The sequence below is a fragment of the Tamandua tetradactyla genome, chromosome 7, assembly GCF_023851605.1.
Source record: "Tamandua tetradactyla isolate mTamTet1 chromosome 7, mTamTet1.pri, whole genome shotgun sequence".
Taxonomy (NCBI): Eukaryota; Metazoa; Chordata; class Mammalia; order Pilosa; family Myrmecophagidae; genus Tamandua; species Tamandua tetradactyla.
The window spans coordinates 19,681,875-19,691,415 of record NC_135333.1 but is presented as its reverse complement, the minus strand read 5'-3'; the positions used below and the strand labels follow the sequence as shown (position 1 = coordinate 19,691,415).

The window sequence follows — 9,541 nt, the reverse complement described above, 5'->3', positions numbered from 1 at the left end:
AAGGGTGTTATGACATGCAGGGGTGTGAGTCTCCCAGGCAACGAGGGACATGACTCCCAGGGATGACTGGGATCGACAGTGCCTTTCCTGAGGGGGGAAAGAAGTGTAACAAAATAAGGTATCAGTGGCTCAAAGAGTTCAAATAGAGTCAAGAGGCTACTCTGGAGGCTGCTCCTATGCAAGCTTCAACCAGATAGTGCTAATTATCATGGTATGCCAAGCCCCAACCCACATTATTCCTGTAAACCCTGAAGTATACCCAGGGCTCTCTGTGAGACTCGATAAGTTTCACTCACTAAGTTTATTTCTCAGAAACCTAAAATCTCCAGATAGTTCCTAGGACAGATAAGCCCTGAAACCCAGAGTTACCAGTCTCCACAAGAGCATCAACCAGTTGCATCCCCCTACCCCATAATGTCGACACCCCTTTTCAATATCAGGAAGTTAGAATGGTCATTGCCCAAATATCCCTAAAGACTGGCAGATGGATGAAAGGAGAAGGAGGAGTTGTACCAGAGAAGACTGGATTTAACAAATTAGTGTGACTAGTGAATCATTACTTTAATTTTTTTTTTCACTTTCCAATTCTTAGAGCAGCTAGAAGGAAATACCTGAAATGGTGGGATTATAACCCATACCATTCTTTGAAACTTGTTCTAAAACTATTTGTTAAAATGCACTTTAAAAATTATCATTTTAAATTGTATTTCATAATTTAAAATGTTAAAAAAAAAATAAAGTGCTACTGGTGAGGGTTCAGAAGGAAATTAGGAACATGTTATTGGAAACTGTGGGAAAGAGGATCCTTCTTACATAGTGTTCTAGTTTGCTAGCTGCCGGAATGTGATAAATCAGAAATGTAATGGCTTTTAAAAAGGGGAATTTATTAAGTTGCTACATTACAGTTCTAAGGCCATGAAAATGTCCCACTTGAAACAAGTCTGTAAAAATGTCCAAATTAAGGCACCAGCAAGTGGTTACCTTCACTCAAGAAAGGCCAATGAAGTTCAGGGTTTCTCACTCAACTGGAAAGGTACATGGTAAACATGGCAATGTCTGCTAGCTTCCTCTCCAGGCCTCTTGTTTCATGAAGCTCCCCCAGGGCATTTTCCTTCTTTATCTCCAAAGGTCTCTGGCTGTGTGGGCTCTCAGCCTCGTGGCTCTCTCGTTCTCCAAAATGCTCCCTCTTTTAAAGGATTCCAGTAAATGAATCAAGACTCACCTAGAGTCACATCTCCCTCTAATCCAAGGTCAAAACCCACAACTGGATAAGTCACATCTCCATGGAGATAATCAAAAAGCTCCCAGCCAACATAGCCCACCCCTAAAGAGTGGGATGGAAAGATCAAAGGTGATGGTGGAGTTATACAGAGAAGGTAGGGTTTAGCAAATGAATATAAATGCTGAATCATTAAATGGATATTTCTTTTAGTCTCTAGTATCTTATAGCAGCTACAAGTAAAATTGTAGAATTATAATCCATACCAAACTCTGAAATTTGTTCTACAACTAATTGTTGTGCTGTGCTTTGAAATTTATTGCTTTTTTTGTATACATATTATTTTTCAAAAAAAGAAAAAAAGTGATTAAATATGATGATAAAAAAATGTTTATTCCTTCCAGCTTTCTATGGTGGAGCAGCTAGAAGGAAAAATCTGAGATGATGGTATGGTAGCCTATGACAAACTCTGGGCTCTGTCCTATAACTGCTTGTTGATGAGTGCTTTGAAAACTACTTTTTTCTTTCTTTGCTTTGTATATATGTTATATTATACAATTTAAAAAGTTTTTAAAAAATTAAAAAGAGTCACCCCCAGAGAACCTCTTTTTTTGCTCAGATGTGGCCTCTCTCTCTAAGCCGACATGGCAAGTAAACTAACTGCCTTCCCCCTCTACATGGGACATGACTCCCAGGGGTGTAAACCTGGGGCAGAAATCCTAGAATGAGCTGGGACTCAACATCAAGGGATTGAGGAAACCTTCTTGACCAAAAGGGGGAAGAGAGAAATGAGACAAAATAAAGTGTCTGTGGTTGAGAGATTTCAGAGTTGAGAGGTTATCCTGGAGGTTATTCTTAATGCATTATATTGATATCCCCTTTTTAGTTTACGGTATATTGGAGTGGCTTGAGGGAAGCACCAAAAACTGTGGAGTTGTGTTCCAGTAGCTATGTTTCTTGAAGATGATTGTATAATGATGTAGCTTTTACAATGTGACTGTGTAATTGTGAAAACTTTGTGTCTGATGCTCCTTTTGTCTAGGGTGTGGACAGATGAGTAAAAAATATGGGTAAAAATATATAATGGGGGAACAAAGGTAAAAGTAAAGTGAGTAGACTGAAATACTAGAGGTCAGTGAGAGGGAGGTGTAAGGTGTATGGTATGTATGACTTTTTTCTTTTCTATTTCTTTTGCTGGAGAAATGCAAGTGTTCAAAAAGTGATCATGGTGATGAATATACAACTATGTGATGATATTGTGAGCCACTGATTGTACATCATGTATGGAAAGTTTGTATGTCAAGAATGTTTGTATGTTTGTTAAGTGTTGGCAATAAAAATATTTCCTTTTTTAAAAAAAGTGCTCCCAGCCAGCAATATTGAATGAGGATTAAAAGCCGTGGCTTTCCTGGGGTCCATCACAGATTCAAACCAGCACACATAGTAGCAGAAAGCCTACTGAATTTTGTACTGTATTGATGAAGAAAACTGAAAGCATGAGTGATGAACCTGGATATTTAGTTAATGAGATTTTCAAGCTGAGTGTTAAAGGTTCAGCCTGGTTTCTTTGTGCTGCTTATAGTAAAATGAGGTAAGAGATAAGTTAACAGAAGAACGATTAAGCAAACAGGAAACAGGATTTGATGATCTGGGAAATTTTTAACTTATTCACATTGAGAAAGATTTTTAATTTAGGAGATTAGCTGTTCAGAAAACTGGCTCTGGATAAAAGACCAACAGTGTGGTTGGATAATCTTTTGCTAGTACAGAGAAGACTAGATGTGTGACTCTTGGATCCCCTCAACTATTTTATCAGAAGCCAGGAATAGAGATGAGATAATTCAGGAAATGTGTGTGGGGAATCCTCTAGTTTAATGGTGTGATTCCCTATGACGTACACAGGGGACCCGTATGGTTTTTGCAAATGTTATATCAACAGAACATGATCAGTTTGAACTGAAAGGGACAAAGAGAGGTGAAATGAAAGGAGGCTGTCAGATTCCAAAAATTCTACAGGCTGGAAACAGGCTAATAACACTACTGGACTGCAAACGTGTGAAGGATAGACTCTGAATGGGGAGCCTGGCATCCAAAGGACGAAGTCTCAAGGCACAGAAGAGTCTTCCCAGGCTTGGGACTTAATGGAATTTGCCCGGTTGGATTTTAAAATTGCTGGGATTGTGAATTACTGATTATATATGTAGGACAAAATGATCATATGTTAAAAAAAAATTGCTTGGAGCTGGTGACACCTGTATTTCTTCCTGTATTCTCTTTTGGAACGGGAATGTCTAAACTTGTTACCCTATGCCTGTCCCCCTGTTACAGACTTTGGGGGAGAAAGCATTGACTTGCTGATGCCTCAGTTTTGAACTTCACCTAGTCTTGAAACCATGGGCCAAGAAATGCTTGTTTAAACCAAATCAGTAGTATTTATGCTAGACGATTTGGAAAACTAAGACAGTTTTTGGTACCAGAATGTGGGGTGCTGATATTACAAATGCCTGAAAGTATGGAATTGGCTTGGCAATTGGGTCATGGGTGGGGCTGGAAGAGTTGAGATGCTTGGCAAAAAAAAGCTTAGATTGCTTTGAAGAGACTGTTGGTAGAGATGGATTATCAGGGTGCGTCTGGTGAGCTTTAGAAGGTAATAATGAATATTTTGTTAGAAAATGGAAAAAAAGTGATCCTTGTTACAACGTAGCAGAGAACTTGTAAACAGTGAACTTGGAAATTAACTGAGGAGATTTCCAAGCTAGATGTGGAAGGTACAGCCTGGTTTCTCCTTGCTACTTACAGTAAAATGAGTGGAAAGGGATAAGCTGAGAACTGAGCTATTAAGTAATGACTGCAAAATTCTCAGCCTGTCCAGATAGCGTGCTGTGAGACTAGGGCCAGAAGCATCTCTGTTGGGGACCTCTGTGAGCTTCTGGGAAATGAGTCCCCAGAGAACAGGGCTCCACGTGAGGGTATAACTGTACAGCCCTTTGCTAAAGAAGGTGTCATGGTCGGGGACATGTGTCAACTTGGCCAAGTCGTGGTACCTGTTTGTCTGGTTGGGCAAGTGCTGGCCTGTCTGTTGCAATGAGGACATTTCATAGGATTAGGTCATGATCACATCAGCTGCATCCACAGCTGATTCCATTTGTAATCAGCCAAAGGGGAGTGTCTTCTGCAATGAGTGATGCTTAATCTAATCATGGGAAGCCTTTTAAGGAGGATTCAGAAGAGACAGATTCTATTCCTGCTTCGCTGGTGAGCCTCTCCTGTGGAATTCATCCAGACCCTCCATCGGAGTCGTCGGCTTCACAGCCTGCCCTGCGGATTTTGGACTCTGCATTCCCGCGGTCACGTGAGACACTTTTATAAATTTTATATTTGCGAGTGTTCCCTGTTGATTCTGTTTCTCTAGAGAACCCTAACTAATACAGAAGGTGTGGCTAGACATGGACCCAGTCAGGCATTCAGAGGCAGTCAAGATTGGAAATCAGTTATCCAGGAAGGATCTGTAGAAATAACTTTTGTCTGATGCTTGGGATCCCCTTGAACTGCAGACAAAGCCAACGAGATTTTTGCAAAATTTATATGAACAGTAGCATTTTCAGCTGGGACTGAAAGGGACAGAGAAATGTCCCGGCCCACGGGACGATCAACCAAAGCTCGAACTCCTGTGAGGGAAGAATGGCATGGGACAAAGAGACACGAAGAACAGCAGCAAGACAAATATTCTGATTAAGCTGCAAAATTTTATTGAGGAGGCTGGGTATACATACTCTAGAAGGAGAGGGGGTGGCTAGTAGGGACGGTGGTGATCTGGGATTGGTGGCTGCTGTTGCTAGGGCAGAGGGCAGATGTACGGTTAGTACTTTAGTACTAACTAATAGTGAACTTTAGGCGCGAACTACAATTACTTCCGTGAAGAAGGCTGATTATAGTTTAGGCTATTCTTTGTTTCAGCCCTGGCGGCCATGTTGCATGTTTCCGGCATCGCTGAGGGTGGATTTTATACATGCTACCTTAATTGTCCCCAACAGAGAAAGGATGAACTGAATAAAGAATGATTTCAAGGGCAGACCCATGGAAGAAAAGGTCTGGAAGAAAAGAGCTCCTTGAGACAAGAGAGTAGACCCAGCCATGTGCATGGAAAGGGCAAGTCTTATGCTTACAGGTAGAGGCCATCTGCCCAGGTGCTTGGAGGAGACAGAGTTTCCACCCATTCAGGAGAGTTCAGCTGCTACCCCAAAGCTCAGAGAGAGTGGGGTCTAACCCTGATGTTCAGGCAGAGAGAGGTTACCTCTTCGGTGCTAGGAGAGGATGGGGTTTAGGCTCCACCATTTGGGAAGAGCATGGCCACTACTTTGCCCACAGGACAAAGTGTCAAGGCCACAGATGGCTCTCAGAACTTGAGATCTAATGGGGTTTGTCCTGCACTTGTCTGTCTTGCTTGGGACCCAGGATCCCTGTTATCTTTCTTAATTCTAACTTCTGGAATGGGAATGTATATCCTAGGCTTGTGCTATCACTGTGTGTTGGAGGCAGATAACTTTTTTCCTAGGTTTCACAGGTCTATTAGATGGAGAGGAATTTTGCCCCAGGAGGGGCCGCATCCATAACTGATTCTGATGAGCTCTGCACTTAGTATTGTTACTGAAATGGCTTAAGGCTTTTGGGTTGTGGTGATGGAGTGACTGTATTTTGTACATTGGAAGAACATGTCTTTTTGGGGTCCAGAGGGCAGACTTCATTAGATTAAATGTTGTGCCCCAATTTAGACAGGTTCTTTTTTCATAAGTTTTTGTTTTGTTTTTTGCATGGGCAGGCACTGGGAATTAAATTCAGGTCTCTGGCATGTCAGGCGAGAACGCTGTCTGCTGAGCCACCGTGGCCCACCCTGTATAAGTTTTTATTTCATAATCATAAACTTAACTCTGCAATCCAACCAGACTTGGGACGGGAGGATAATGTAGAGCCTGAAGAACTGCACTGAGAGCATAGTGAGAGGATACTGAGGCAGACCTGTGGAGGTGGGACGCTCTCCTGAGCCACAGAAGAAGTGGTCTGGCGGTGAAGACAAAACACCAATCAGATGTATTAGACTTGTCCGCAGTTGGCATTGGTGACCTTCCTGCTGGTCTGGCCGTTCCTGGACCCAGAGCGCTCCATGGCTCCCACAATATCCATGCCCCCCACAATATCCATGCCCTCTCTCACCTGGCCAAAGACCACGTGCTTGCCGTCCAACCACTGAGTCTTAACAGTGCAGATGAAAAACTGGGAACTGTTCGTGTTGGGACCACCATTGTCTGTGGACAAGACGTCAGGACCCATATGTTTCAGGATGAAGTTCTCATCATCAAAGTTCTCCCTGTAGATGGACTTGGCGCCAGTGCCGTGATGGCATGTGAAGTCACTACCCTGGCACATAAACCCAGGAATAATTCTGTGAAAACTTATAACCAAATCCTTTTTTCCCAGTGCTCAAAACACTAAAATTATCAGCTGTCTTTGGAACTTTGTCTGCAAACAGCTCAAAGGAGACGCGGCCCAAGGGCTTGCCATAGAGGGTGATGTCAGAGAACACAGTGGGGTTGACCATGGCTGCAGGGGTGGGGGGGACTGCATTGGCAGGCGAGGCATCTGCAAGGCCTTGACACGTTCTTAATCTGTGTTCCTGTGTCTATGGACCCATTGTAAATAGGCCCTCATGAGAATGTTATTGTGTGGTCCAATTGAACGAAGTTTGGTCTTATCTGGATTACCAGAGGCTTTTAAAGGGAAAGCTATGAGGCAGAGCTGAAAGTCAACATAAACCTGAAGACAAAGGAGAATACATTGCCATGTGACACAAGGAAGGGCTACAAACCAAGGAACCCCAAGGATCACTTGTACCCACAGCCAGTGAGACTTTGGGGAGAAAGCATTGCTTTGCTGATGCCTTGATTTTGTACTTCTGCCCTCAGGACCATGAGCCAGTAAATGTTCTTGTTTAAGCAAAATCAGTTTTGTTGTAGTCATGATAGCAGATCTGGAAAACTGAGACACCCACCATTGTATTTTGGGAGCATATAACTTGTTTTTTGTTTTCATAAGTCCACAGATGGAATTTTGCACCAGGAGGGCTCGTACTCAGTTTCTTCCTTGTTCCTGACTTAGATGATGAGATTTTCTATTGATACTTGATTTGAGCTTATAATGGATTGAGACTTTGGGGGATATTGGGAGGGGATAAATGTAGCTTGCCTGTCGGATTAATGTGAGTCTTTGGGGGCTGGAGAGTGGAGTATGGTAAACTGCCTAATAGCTTCCAAAGATATCGTGGCCCTAATCCCTGGAACCTGTGAATATGGCCAAAGAGGCTTAAAGCAATTAAATAAAAGATCATGAGTTGGTTTACCCATGTAGATCCTAAATGTAACAACAAGTGTCCTTATATAAGAGGGAGGCAGAGGGAAAATTGACTATAAGGAAGAAGGCAATGTGGAAATTGAAGCAAGATGCTACATTTCTGGCTTTGGAGAAGATGGAGGCAGGGGTCATGAGCCAAGCAATGCAAGGAATGCAGCTGCAGAAGCTGGGAAAGGCGGGGAACTGCCCTAGAGCCTCCAGAGGAGGTGCCAGCCTGCCAACACCTCGATTTCAGCCCAGTGAAACCCATTTCAGACTTCTGGCCTCCAGAAGGGTAAAAGAATAAATTTTTTTGTTTTAAGCCACTAAGTTTATGGTGATTTGTTACAGCAGCCACAGAAAACTAATACAGTATTGTTCAAATCTTCTGTCTTTACTTATTGTGTGTGTGTGTGTGTTTTATCTCATTTTATCAATTCCTGAGAGAGGACTATTAAGCTTTCTAACCATTATTGCGTATTTTTCTATTTTTCCCTGTGCCATTTTGAAACTGTTGTGTACCCCAGAAAAGCCATATTCTTTAAACCTGATTTAATATTGTAGGGTGGAAATCTTGCTTGGATTGTTTCCATGGAGATATGACACACCCAGTTTGATTAGATGGAGATGTGACTCCACCCATTCAAGGTGGGTCTTGACTAGTTTATTGGAATCCTTTAAAACAGGAAATATTTTGGAGAATGTTCTCTCAATTTCCAGCTGCTCTGCCAGCTTCGAATTTCCAGTTTCCGCAACTCAAGTCAATATGACTGTGCTTGAGTTCTAGCCCCCCAAGCTCTCATGGACTGGTGGTGCTCCCAGGGGAAAGCCATATAAAAGATCTAACCCAGTATAATTCCTTTCCTCAAGAGTCAAATTCCCTCCAGTTTCTCTGCTTTTGGATGCCCTTTAGTACTTTAAAATAACATATTTTAAAAATATTTTGTCTAGAATGTATAATTGCTATATGTGGAAGGATTAGACAAGCTACTCTGCCATTATTGACATATGAGATCTCTCCTTAATTATATAAAAGTTTTAAAAACTTCTAGAGTTCCCTATCACCCAACCATCAGAAAATGGGAAAGAAAAAATTAAAACAGCCAGCCGGTATCCATTCCTCCATTCCTCTCCAGATTACTGGAAGGACACTCCCAGGGAAAGAAAGAGGTTGGTGACCTGGTTTAATCTCTTTGCAAATATGCTGATAACAGGATATTTGCTAGGAGCAAAGTGCTTATTAGTGAAATTCTTTTACTACAATGTCTCTGGTTTAGAATTGCTTATGGTAAATAAATCTAGAACTATGGATTTATGGCTGGAGAAAGTCACATTAGTTTTACAACTCTCTGGGGTAGAAAAGAGAGATGTTTTACAACCTGAATGCTCCCACTGGGTGAGGGACCTGCAAGCCTCATTAGAGACCTCATTTAATCCTCCGGGCTAGAGAAAGCAGGCTCAGTGTGGGAAGAGAGGACCTGGGAACCACACTGATGGCTCAGAACTCCCCTACTTTGTCCGTGCTCCTTATGACTTGTCTTAGTAAAATTTTATACTGGCTACCTGTCTGGCTCAGAAGAGTATGATTTGACCTGACCCTATGTGTTTGCTCAGGAAGTATTTATTACAATGGACCGATAGCTTTATTATGAAAAGTGTGTATAAATTATTTAGAAAAAAGCATTTAAGAAACCAAAAGATACATAGGTAAAGGATTCAGGCTATTCATAAAGAAGGAACTATAAATGGTAAACAAACATGGAATAAAAGAGTCATGCTTCCTAGTAATCAGTGTAAATTTAAACAACATAGAGCTTTTCCATCTATCAAGTTAGCAAAGTTTTTTTTTAATGGAAATATATAATAATAGGATAGATTGAAAGAGGCACTCCCGTTCCCTGTTTGGGGGGAAGTATACTCTAATTAAGTAAACAATTT

The 9,541-nt window shown here is 41.8% G+C and overlaps 1 pseudogene; it reads right to left on the bottom strand.

Moving 5' to 3' along the window:
- Positions 1 to 6,310: 6,310 nt before the first annotated feature.
- LOC143689512 (peptidyl-prolyl cis-trans isomerase A pseudogene) lies at positions 6,311 to 6,815 on the bottom strand (annotated as a pseudogene).
- Positions 6,816 to 9,541: the final 2,726 nt, after the last annotated feature.